Source organism: Daucus carota, chromosome 6 (genome assembly GCF_001625215.2).
Source record: "Daucus carota subsp. sativus chromosome 6, DH1 v3.0, whole genome shotgun sequence".
NCBI classification, from domain to species: Eukaryota; Viridiplantae; Streptophyta; class Magnoliopsida; order Apiales; family Apiaceae; genus Daucus; species Daucus carota.
Window position 1 is genome coordinate 25,114,738 of NC_030386.2, and position 13,885 is coordinate 25,128,622.

General features: G+C 31.4%; 1 pseudogene; it reads right to left on the reverse strand.

Annotated features, from left to right (window-relative positions):
* Positions 1 to 43: 43 nt before the first annotated feature.
* LOC135147088 (glutamate-1-semialdehyde 2,1-aminomutase, chloroplastic-like) lies at positions 44 to 5,079 on the reverse strand (annotated as a pseudogene).
* Between the last annotated feature and the right edge of the window lie 8,806 nt (positions 5,080 to 13,885).

Genomic DNA, 13,885 nt, shown 5'->3' on the forward strand with positions numbered 1-13,885 from the left:
TCAGTTTTCCCTCCTATGGTAGAAGCAAACATTCTGCGAAATATTAAAAAAAGGAGAACATTGCATTGACATTTAATGGTAAAGTTACATCTACACAGATAAAATGAAACCCAACAGCCTAGGATTATAGAAAACCTAGAATTAAAATCAATATTCCTGCAAAAAGAACCTCATTACTTGAACATACAGAAGCCAACACACTAGAGTTGTCTTAAAACTTTATCAGCGGCTGCTATCGTCCTCTGAATATCTTCAGAACTATGTGCTAGGCTAGTGAACCCAGCCTCAAATTGTGAAGGTGCAAAGTATACTCCTTCCTCTAGCATTCCTCTGTAAAATTTTGCAAACTTGGCTGTATCGCACTTCTTAGCATCATCAAAGTTATATACAGGCCCTTCTGTGAAGAAAAAACCGAACATTCCACTTATATAACCTCCACAGATTGCGTGTCCAGCATTCTTTCCGGCTTCCAAAATCCCATTGATAAGCTCACTGGTGATTTTATCCAAGTATTCGTAATTTCCCGCCTGTTTTAACCTCTTAAGAGTGTGGATTCCTGCAGTCATTGCCAATGGGTTACCACTAAGTGTCCCAGCTTGGTACATTGGCCCGGCTGGTGCAACCATCTCCATAATCTCCCTCCTTCCACCATATGCCCCAACAGGCAGCCCACCCCCAATAATCTTCCCCAGGGTTGTTAAGTCGGGAGTGATGCCAAAGTATTCTTGAACACCACCATACGACAACCGAAATCCAGTCATGACTTCATCAAAAATTAGAAGAGTATCATTTCCTTTTTGTGATCTTGCGGAGGCATTCAAGAAATCAACTGTAGGGGTGATGAAACCGGAGTTTCCTACCACAGGCTCAAGGATGATTGCAGCTATTTCCCCTTTGTGCTCCTCAAACAGACTTGTCACAGTTTGAATGTCATTGTATGGAGATGTTAGTGTATCATAGGTAGCTGCCTTCGGGACACCAGGAGAGTCCGGGAGTCCTAGAGTAGCAACACCGCTTCCAGCCTTAACTAAGAATGGATCTGCATGACCATGGTAACAACCCTCGAACTTGATGATTTTCTGTCTGCCAGTGAATGCACGAGCCAGACGAAGTACTCCCATACATGCTTCTGTGCCAGAGTTGACAAATCTCACCATTTCTATACTTGGTACAGCTGAGATGACCATCTCAGCCAGAACATTCTCTAGAAGACATGGAGCACCAAAGCTAGTACCCTTCTTCATTCTTTCAGCCAAGGCTTTGAGTACCTGTAGGTTTATATTAGTTCAGGTTGGTGGACTTAAAATAACAGTAAAAAACCGATTATTCACATCTTCACAGAAGAAAAGAGAAAGAAAAACTGTGGAAGTATCAACAGAGCTGTCTAAGCGAATTCTTTTAGCAATAAAAGGCTACAGATCGTGGTATATAAATGCGGCAATCAACAGTTTAATTTTGTCATATCTACATCTGCAGTGGAACTATTATATTTACAGGGTATCCAGCATTCTAATATGCCCCATTCTCAAGAGATGTCAAGACGTTAAGAGGGCCTTTCTTTGCAAACAACAACGGCCAGAATAACCGAATAAGATACAGTAAAATTTAAATGTTTTTACTGACAGAACAAGAACAAAACGTTCATCCACTTATGTTATATGGGGGTGGAGAAGAACAACTACAACAATTAGGCTAGTAAAACAAATGAAGATATCTAGCAAATTAACAGTACCTAAACATAATGTACTACTAGCAGTCATAATTAACGGAAGGCATAAGAAGATGATAAACCTCATCGTCGGCATGACCAATGATTGCAGGCCCCCATGAACCAACGTAATCGATGTACTCGTTTCCATCAATGTCCCACATGTGAGATCCCTTGACCGAGTCAATCACAATAGGCTGTCCGCCTACTGATTTGAATGCTCGTACCGGCGAATTCACACCTCCAGGCATCAATTCCTGCCCAAATTTCACCAGAGTAAGTAAATAAACTCAACAAACAAGACTCCTTCTAAAAAGTAAATTACTACAGTAAATAATAACATCCATTATACTCAACGAGATGAGAAAACAAAGGAAACTAAAAAAAGCATATCCATTCATCAAACACGCAATTAGATAAAGAAAAGAATACAATTAACGATGCGTATTGTGTGTAAGAGAAAAGAACTAATCAATTATTAGTTCTCTCTCCATCAACAAATAAGTTTGTAAGTTTTTCCCCAACTTTGAAGTCAGAGTGGGAGGAGGATTGAACAAAACTTAAGAAAAGAGATGGCTATCAAGAGAACTAGAATATTTTCTTCATAAACTGAATTGCTGAAAATAGACTATGCTATATTGGTTCACAACCTCCAAATATTTTTAAAGATATGAAAACATAGCATGGTTGTTTGTCACAACGCCGAAGTCAAGTCGAGTCGATACAGGTCCAGCTGGGCAACTAGTTGTCAGCTAGTAGACAAATTAATAATAATAATAATAATAATAATAACTTGTGACACTTAATTTGGTAAACAACTTCCAATTATTACAATTCAATACAAACAAGGCAGCATAAGAACTTCAGCATAAACTACAAACCAAGCATGGAACACACCTTGGATAATGTTCCTGAAGCTTCCTCAACAGATCTTGGCGACTTGCTAGATCTAGCCTTCCTGTTCCGCTTTTTATCTTTCTGATTCAGTGATAGGCATGAACAACAGATAATAAGCAATGAGAAACCAAACAAACTTAGAGGGAAAAGGTTCGTCTGTGTGTGTGTGTGTGTGTGTGTGTGTGTGTGTGTGAGAGAGAGAGAGAGAGACCATTTCTTTATCAGCAAGCAATTCTTCAGTTGTAACATGTGGAGATTCCAAAAACTCCAATAGTTTTGCAGACAGATCTTCCTGAACCACAGTTGGCAACTTGTCAGAATTGCAAATAAGGCAAAGTTCAGATGACAACTTCTAAACACCTTATTCGCATAGTCTCAATCCCACTCACCTTCTTTGTAGAGGCTTTATTAACTGGTATGTTAAGGATATCACAAAAAAAACAGTAGTTTTTCTTTGACACTTATCGATCCTCTCCTTAATTTTTGTCCTCTGCTTTTCCTGGATAATGTAGACAAAATATTAAAACAAGCAGCAATGAGTACCTACATAATTAAAATGACCCAAACCAGGCCAAAAGAAATAGACCGACTCCACCCGTCTATCTGATACTATGAAGAGTAGGCAAAAATAAAAGCTTAGCAATTTAAGATATTAATCCTCCGGCTCATACCTCATTCTCAGCCCACACGAAGCCTGAAAACAACCCAATGTTCTTTTTTAGTGTATGCACCTGCAATATAATCCCATGATGAATGCCTGGCTGCCTTATAATTCATTGACTAAATCTCCAAATAATTTTATTAGTAAGCAGAAACACATGCACATAGTGACCATCAACAGAAATTTTAAAATTCAGCATCTATGAAAATGATTTACTTCCAAAAATGAATAACAGTGAAGTCCATAAAATATAACCTTCATCCTCTTTCCAAAAAGGATGTTATGTAGTAGCTGCAGGTTATCATCAGGTTTTATCTTTGACAGCTTGAAGGCCACTGCAAAAATTAAAAATATCAAATTAAACGATACTCAAATCTTCTCACACAATCTCAGAGAATTTTATGCCCAACATAAACGATGATAAAAGCTTAAGAACAGATGTTCATAGACCAATCATTTGGACACCTATCTTGCATGAGTAGAAGACAGCAAATAACATACATACATACATGCAAATTACCAGAACTAGACAACTAGTTATCTACATCATTAGAAAAACAAGATATGCAAATTGTGCCGTTGTGTTTAACAACAATAGCAAAAACATGATACTGTATTGGCACTACGGATACACTTTCTGTATAGCCTGATACCAGGAATAGACGTTAATCAAGTTGTATAAAACATCTACAGAACTCGAGGAGAAACAATCAGCTTACATAAATCATCTATCAAACTCAAGGTCAAGCAATCAGAAAATGAGATAGCAGAGTTGAAACAATGAAATTAAGATACAAAGCCATGCATAAAGATTGTAATATACATTTAGCAAAAAAAAGAGAGAGATTGTGATATACAATATGTAACAAGCGGACATAATACAATATATTTACATGCACGTTGACAATTATTTTATGTTGCTTTTGTAAAGCGAGATGCTTGTGTAAAGTAATATGTGCATAAAACGCATTAAGAGCCTATTTAAGTAATTAACTGACAAAATCGGATAAATTAATTGGTTGGTTTATTAAATCACAAATTATTACACTCGCGACAATATCCACTCAAACTAAACAATAAATAACTTTAAACCTGCTCTCAAGTAATTATAACTTTAACTAGCACGTAATTACAATGCAAGTAAAAGGGTCGGTGATTCATGCAATGCCTGATTAATTAAAATGAAAAATGTAACAAATCATCAATGCATACCATTTGGAATGTCCTTGAGCATCATCCTTTTCCCCTGCATTTACCAAAATTCAAAGATCCACTTCCGATCATATTCAGTTAATAACTAACAAACTGTAAAATGTCGAAAGTAAGTAGTAAATTACCTTCTCAATCGAAAAGGGCTTGGTGGCAGAACCTCTAGCTAAAGAAGTTTCGGTATATCTCTCAACTGTCTTTCTTTCCCTAGAAGGCCTTTCAATTGTCGACTCTTTCACTTCGCCTCTCCGCTTTCTCGACACCGGTGTCTTCATTCCACTTCCCTTCTTACTTGTCTCCTCCTCCTCCTTTTCCTCTTCCGCCTCTTCAGTCTCCTTCTCTTCCTCTTTTTCGACATCTTGTTCCTCCTGGTCCTTTTCAACATCTTGTTCCGCCTTGTCGACACCTTCCTCTTGCTCTGCTTCCTCCTTATCCGCCATTACAGAATCAGGTTGAGTATGATTAGGGTTAGGGTTTGATTCGGCTTCTTTTTCAGCTTCAATTTCAGGATTCTCCACTTGCATATCAGCTACTTTCGTGTCCTCTTCCCCAGATCCGTCCTCAGACGCCATTGAAACGCGAATTCTATTGGTTTCTAGTTTTTATTTTAAAAGTGGTTTCTATTTGATCATGAGCATATATATATATATATATATATATATATATATATATATATATATATATATATATATATATATATATATATAGTGAGGTTCCAGAGAAAACTCAGTTATCAAGAAAACCGAGAAACCCTCTTAGATGCCGTTGATTATAAAATAGAATAATAAATTTAATTTAAAATTTAGAGGGGCAATCTTGGACATAATCTTATTTATATATCAGCATATCTTCTATTCTTGGTATGCTGCACAACTCAATAATGTCAACTCAATAATGTCAATCTAATATCAATCAAATTCTACCCGAATCAAAAATCTAGACAATCTTGGACGGAATCTTATTCAAATATTTGCATATCTTTTATTTATGATATCTTGTACAACTCAATATCTTTTATTTTTTTCAAAAATCTGCATAAAATAGTTAATGGAATCTAGTTATATTTTATTATTATGAATATAAACATCTAAAGGAGTTCAATTAGATCTTATACATTTAAAAAATCGAATTCAGTAATTTTATACATTTAAAAAGTATAATGAAATTTTTATTAGGTGTTTTTTTATTTTGCTTGTACTATAAATTTGTTGACAAAAAATATTAATTTAGAAAAAATTAAATTTGGTCAATTAAACTTGGAAGGACCAACCCACATCAAGTAACTAAGAAAATATTTTACTGAAAGATTCTTTAAGAGGAAGATCTCGTTAAATATGAAATTAATGTCATTAATTTAATGTATTTTTATGTTACAAAAAGATTTCATATATACTAGATTTGATTGATATCATCAAATATCACAATATAGATCACTATTATACAAATTTGAGTGAACATCTATCGGAATCTCATAATATTATAATATTTTAATATTTAACTAAGTGTTCACGTGTATTTTAATATTTAATATTTTATTATATTCAACCAAACATTTTAAAGAATCTTCATATAAAAAAATGATATCTTTAATAAAATCATGATCTAATTGTACTTTCTAATATGAAATAAATATTCAGAGTAATGTACAAGTGAACATCTACAAGAATCTCTACATACTGTTATGAGATAGAAGTAAGTAAAATTATAACTTAAGTCATTGTATACAATTTTTAGTAAATTTGTAATATTAATATTATAATATTAATTAGTAGAATCTTAATTAATTATCACGTAATTAAATAAATTATGTTAATTTAATTATTTTTTTATTTAAAAAGAACACATATTATATATGATCAATAAACGGAACACCTAACAACTTCCAATTTAGTTATAATTTTACTTAAATCTATCTATCTCATAATAGTATGTTGAGATTCTAGTAGATGTTCACTTATACATTACTCTAAATATTAATTTCATTATCATTTTTTTTCGCTCAATCATTAAAGTAATATTAAATTATTATTTTTATTACAGATTAAAAAGAATAATTAGATTATGATTTTATTAAAGATACCATTTTTTTATATGGAGATTCTTAAAAATGTTTGGTTGAATACAACAAAATAATAAAGATTAAAAGACACGTGAACACTTAGTTGAACATGAAAATATCATAATATTATGAGATTCCGATAAATGTTCACTCGAATTTGTAGAATAATATATAGTAGAATAGTTAAATTGATATTTTAATAAATTTATATTATTGTGAAATGTTTGCTCAAATATAATCGAATAATATATAGTCGAATTTTTAAAAGAATCCTCAAACAAAATTATAATAATATCTAAAGGAACACTTAAAGAAACCTCCTACGTCAAAAAATTATAGATAAAAATAAATACCTAAATAAAGGTGAATCTTTTGAAATTCAAATTTTGAAATTCAAATTTAAGACACACTAAATGCTCTGGCTAATTGATTGAGATACGAATAATATAGAAAGGGAAATCAATTAATTGCATAACTTATTATTTATGTTAGTCAAAAAATGTGTATATTTTAAAATTATATCTATCTCATAATAGTATGTTGAGATTCTAGTAGATGTTCACTTATACATTACTCTAAATATTAATTTCATTATCATTTTTTTCGCTCAATCATTAAAGTAATGTTAAATTATTATTATTATTATAGATTAAAAAGAATAATTAGATTATGATTTTATTAAAGATACCCTTTTTTTATATGGAGATTCTTTAAAATGTTTGGTTGAATACAACAAAATAATAAAGATTAAAAGACACGTGAACACTTAGTTGAACATTGAAATATGATAATATTATGAGATTCCGTTAAATGTTCACTCACATTTGTAGAATAATATATAGTAGAATCTTTAAATTGATATTTTAATAAATTTATATTATTGTGAAATGTTTGCTCAAATATAATCGAATAATATATAGTCGAATTTTTAAAAGAATCCTCATACAAAATTATAATAATATCTAAAGGAACACTTAAAGAAACCTCCTACGTCAAAAAATTATAGATAAAAATAAATACCTAAATAAAGGTGAATCTTTTGAAATTCAAATTTTGAAATTCAAATTTAAGACACACTAAATGCTCTGGCTAATTGATTGAGACACGAATAATATAGAAAAGGAAATCAATTAATTGCATAACTTATTATTTATGTTAGTCAAAATATGTGTATATTTTAAAATTATATCTATCTCATAATAGTATGTTGAGATTCTAGTAGATATTCACTTATACATTACTCTAAATATTAATTTCATTATCATTTTTTCCGCTCAATCATTAAAGTAATGTTAAATTATTATTATTATTATAGATTAAAAAGAATAATTAGATTATGATTTTATTAAAGATACCCTTTTTTTATATGGAGATTCTTTAAAATGTTTGGTTGAATACAACAAAATAATAAAGATTAAAAGACACGTGAACACTTAGTTGAACATTGAAATATGATAATATTATGAGATTCCGATAAATGTTCACTCACATTTGTAGAATAATATATAGTAGAATCTTTAAATTGATATTTTAATAAATTTATATTATTGTGAAATGTTTGCTCAAATATAATCGAATAATATATAGTCGAATTTTTAAAAGAATCCTGATACAAAATATAATAATATCTAAAAGAACACTTAAAGAAACTTCCTACGTCAGAAAATCATAGATAAAAATAAATACCTAAATAAAGGTGAATCTTTTGAAATTTAAAATTTGAAATTCAAATTTAAGACACACTAAATGCCTGGCGGATTGATTAGGATACGAATAATATAGAAAAGGAAATCAATTAATTGCATAACTTATTATTTATGTTAGTCAAATAATGTGTATATTTTAAAATTATAATCAGTATATAGAAGTTTGATTGCTGTAGTGTGAATACCAAAGTAAGATTTGGTACAAATCTTTTCGGAGAAGGAAATGTATTGATTATATGCATTAAATACACAGTATTGATTGAATGCATTAAATATAGGTAGAAGATTACCATACTATCCTTATTAATTAGATTTGATTAATTATTTTGATAAATTACAATTTATAAAATCAACGGTGATTAAGTGGGTTTCTCGGTTTTCTTGATAAGCTGGGTTTTCTTAGGATCTTCCTCCTATATTATATATATATATATATATATATATATATATATATATATATATATATATATATATATATATATATATATATATATATATATATTGGCTCCAAAGATGAGGTCGAAAATGACATTTGAAAACTGGAACTCGAAATCAGGAATTTAGTTGCATATATGGTTGCATATGCAACCACCGTATTTTTGGAAAATATTTTCAAAAAGGTAGTATTTTTGAAAATATTTTAGAGAATGTAGTACTTTTGAAAATAAGATTGGAGAAGGTAGTATTTTTGAAAATAAGATTAAAAAAACAGTATACAAGATAATTCCACAAGAATATTTCAGCTCGTTAACGGTTTATTTTGGTTTTAATAATTAAAAATCAAACTTTTTTTATTTGATTTCGATTTTCACTTTCAAATCAACCAAAATACCTTAACCGAACCGTTATCACATATGTTATGTAATTAATATAAATCCTCGAACTAATTTTCAATTAGTCATTTGACGGACCTAACTATTAAGAATTCATTCTGTCAAAAAAAAATCTATTAAGAATTCATTCAGCCATTAAAAAAAAAATTATTTAATCACATTATTCTATCATAATTTTATTTTCACAATAAAATTAGTTAAATTTAAAATACATACGATAAAATAACAAATATTATACCCGCCCATACTTTGCACGGGTTATAAAATCAATGAAAAATATTTTAGGACCAATCAAAAACCGCTTTTAATATTATAACCTAGTACTATATATTTGGTATTAATAAAACCTCGTGGCTCTACTAGTCTTGTCCTTTTCTCACTCCGCCGCAACTCAACCGCAATGTCAGGTATCGACGGAGACAACCCTCTCTTGAAGGACTTCTATTTCCCGCCCTTCGATTCCATGCAAGCCCATCACGTCCGTCCCGGTGTTGCTGCCTTCCTCAACAAACTCGTCACTATTTTATTATATACTAGCGTAAAAGCCCGTGCGAGGCACGAGCCCGTCATTTATAAATCATTTTCTGTATTATATATTTTGATTAACAGTTCAAATTTTGATTTTCTATATAATATTATTTGTATGAATTTTTTAGATATATATTTTACAATAAATTAATAATATTCATGACAACTGATTCAACATAACTGATAAATTTGTATATAGCTCGAATTGGCACAGTAAAAATTCGCACATGAAAGAGGTTTATACTACAGTTTTTTTTGTGTGTTATTCAATCAAAACATAAGAAAATATGTTTATAAACGATAAAATTATAGATGCGGTTTGAGCGAATCATATAAACAAACCCATGAAATGGTAGGATAATTAAAATTGATTTAATATGTTCGTGTGCTACGATCATTAAAAAGAGATAGAATCGAACATTGATGGACATCCTATATAAAACATGCTTACATGTAGTAGTCATACAGTGAAGATAAACATAATACTCTCTCTGTCCCAGTAGGTTTTTTACTTTACTTTTTGGCGCGCATTTTAAGATTCCTATAAATTTTAGTTCCATAATATATTTTTTAAAATTTTTTTATCCGGAAAAAAGTCTGACCTTTAAACTTTTATTCGAAAAAACAAAAGTTTTTAAAAATATTATGAAACTATACTTTATAAGAGTCTCAAAATGCGTGCTAACAGTGAACATAAACACCTGCCGAGATGAAAGGAGTACTTGTATCTTTCCCGCCCTTCTCTTTCCTACTCCCCCTCTTTTTCTAGTAAGTCCTTAGAGCATCTCCAACCATAGTGTACCTTTAGCTAAAATATGAGTTGGCATGCCATAATTAAAAATTATAGCCAACATCGTCAAAAAAGTACACTCCAACCACGTCCACCTGTTGTCTATAATTATAGACAACCTCGTATGGATGGCTAAATTTGTCGAACCTCTACAGCTCTGTAAGAAATCTGTAAGAAAATTTCCCATCATTTATTACTATATTAAACTGATATATTCTATTTATAACAATCTAAATATTAATCACATACTATTTTTATATTATAGCCAACCAATATAGCCAACACCATCGGAGCACAATGTCTTACAGGTTCAACAAATTTTACATATTATCTTACAGGTCCAATTTAGCCAACGATTATAGCCAATGCCGTTGGAGATGCTCTTACATATTTATATAAATCTCACCCATCAGCGTGTTTTACTAATTATCAATCAATTATCGGTTACTGATACATTGATTATTACCCAAATCTACATCTAAAACACACATAATAGACAAAATATGACCATGTATATATAGTCATATTAAATTTAGCTAAATCAGAATGTAATTCTGAAGTACCTAACTCCAATTCTAAAATCTCTAACTCCAATCAAAATTCAATTCATATCGGGTTAATACTAACCCCGTAATCATTCGCCAACCCTACCTTTTATAATAATTGTAAACATAAAATTATTATCCATATATATTTAATATACCAAGTCCATGTTAATATTATAATGAGTATATAACTAACGGTTCGATACATTATTAAATACTCTGTTGTTACCTTATGATGGGAGTTTATCGATATGTAATGAATTTTTTTATATAATAATTTATATGTGATTATCTGTTTAATAGTCGACTGTTAGAATATGTTGACTAAAATTTGACTAATTTGATCTAACAATTGTAAAATCTATTATCTATTATATTATCTATACTATACTATAAAAAGTCAACATGGGTATATTTTGTAGTCCTATTTTTCCTTCACAATTTTTGGTTTGGTCGTTGTTTTTTCGGCTTTTTTTATGTTACTTCGTTTCCTATTAGTAATAAACAACGGGTCTTCTCAGACTTCTATTTCCTCCTGGACAGACTCAGCAAATAGTACACACCACATACACCTCCTCTCCCTCTCTCCGAACACCTATTAAGACTCTCTCATGGACGCAGCAACAGGAACAACAGGAGGAGGAGAAGCATTGGTTCGCCATCAAAAGCTTTGTCTATAGACAAGTGTCTCTCTGTCTCTCTCTCTCTTTCCCATCTCTCTCCCTCCCTCCCTCTCTGGCTCTTTCCCCTTTAAACCATCAGAAGCTTTGTCTCTCAAAATTTGACAGGTTATTAAAAAAGCTGTTGAAGTTGGGGCTGACAGCAGTCAGTTTTCAAGTAGTTGGATATTTCATTCTCGTGAAAAAAAACCTGGCAGAGTTTTTGTTGATGGTTTGATTTCCAAACTATTTCAAACTCTTTACAGGGTTTTTTTCCTGGATTACTTTTTGTATATTTTAAACCACATTATTTTCCTTGCCGATTTCTTGTTGGTATATTTATATCATAGCTTGCATCTGTATTATGTGGAGTGGTGTAAAGCTGATGCTGGCCAACCATTTTTTTACTGGTTAGTTTTTCTTTTTCAGCTGAGTTGTAAATTTTGAGTCATGTGACTTCTGGATTCCTAGATAAAGATGACACCAATGCAATTCCTATGAAAGCTTGCTGCGAGTTTTTCATTTTTTTCCCTCAAAGGCTGCTCATAACCTATAATCTGTCGATCATTATGATCCACATCTAATATGAAATGATTACAATGCTCTGTTCTACCCTTAATCCTGTAGGTTATAGAATACTTAAGAACATATTATGCTCTGTGCACCTTTAAGATTGCAATTTTGATATAGTACTTGGTAGAGTATACTCCCGTTGTCCCCAGGGTAGTTTACCTTTGGAGACGAGGGCTTAACACGTATTTTAAGACTTCTTAAAATATAGTTTCACAAATTATTTTATTTTTTTCCTTCTGAATAAAAATTTAACGTTTAAATATTTATTACTAAAGAAAGTTTTAAAAATAAGTTAGTAAACTATTTTATATGCACCTTCAAATACGTGTCATAAAGAAACTGTGAAGAAATGAGAGGGAGGGACGGAGTAATAATTATATGAAGAACAAATATTCTGTTGATAAGAGCTAGAAAATTGTAGTATCTAATACGAGACCATATATGATGAAATTTTGATTCAAGACGACGAGTAATTCTGATTATATTTTGATGAGGCTGGAAAGGTACCTTGTTTGCAAAGAAGACTTGTTTGCTTTTGTAACGTTTTGCAGGATAAACCCATTTCGTTTTGCAGGATAAACGAAATGGACTCTGCCATCCAGGAAAGTCCTCCAAAGTGATTGGTCTTAGGTAAAACTGAGAGTGAGGTTGGTTAGTGATGATGAATGCTCCAGGATCACCAATGGACTCATCCCAGTCTGCTGTCACATTAAATTCCGCATCTGTTGCCACTGCTGTTATTTTCGTTACCCAGTCTTCCAGGAATGCTGACTTCCTAAGCTTCCCTCTTAGTACATTAGCTGAAGAGGTACAAATAAATATATTTGCTTAGCATTATAATTATTTTTTGCATTTCGTATTTTATTATACTACTTGATGTAAAATTTTGTCTATGTATTTTTATATGATTTAGTGGAGTGGTAGTTCATATGGAGCTGATAATGCTGTGCAAGATGAAAATTCTAGGTAAGATCATCTTTCTGTTTATCCTATTGCAATATGAAAGCTATAAGATCTTCTGTAGCAACTATACAGGGATCATCTTAAGCATGTCCTGCAATCTAAAAAATCTGTGCTCTAGAAAGAAGAGGCAATGGCTTATGCACGATCTTTAGTAGCAGGATTTGAGATGGATCATATCGACAACCTCATCTTTTTTGCTGATGCTTTTGGAGCTTCGCGTTTAAGGTAGCAATTACCAGTGTTTTAGTTATTTGATTTTGAATTTTCAGACACAACCTGTTCACCCAAGTGAATTTATTCATTTGAGCTTAGGCTACAAGATTACACCGAGGTCAGACAAATCTGCTTGCATCTGGAGGAGGTGGTGGTGATAGGTGCACCAAATCTTTTCACTCAGGCTCACAGGTTTGCAATCTGTAGGCTGTAGCCATTTCTCTTTGTAGATGTGCTTGGTATTCAATTGATAGACATTTCAGTTAAATCCAGTAGCATATTAGTTAAGCAGTCAATATAGAACAGAAGAACAAGAGAATCAAGCACAAAACTATAAGGGTCTCGCCTTGAATTGAGCAAAAGCTTTATAGATACATGATATTATAGTTCAATGTGTTTGGAACAACTTAGATACAACTAATTAAAAATATAAGAAACCTAAATTGTAATTTTAATCTAGGAGAAAATAGGTTTGCAACAGCCCTTGCGTTTTTTTAAATAAAATTTTAGTTTATTAACAATGAAAAATCCTGAGATTTTT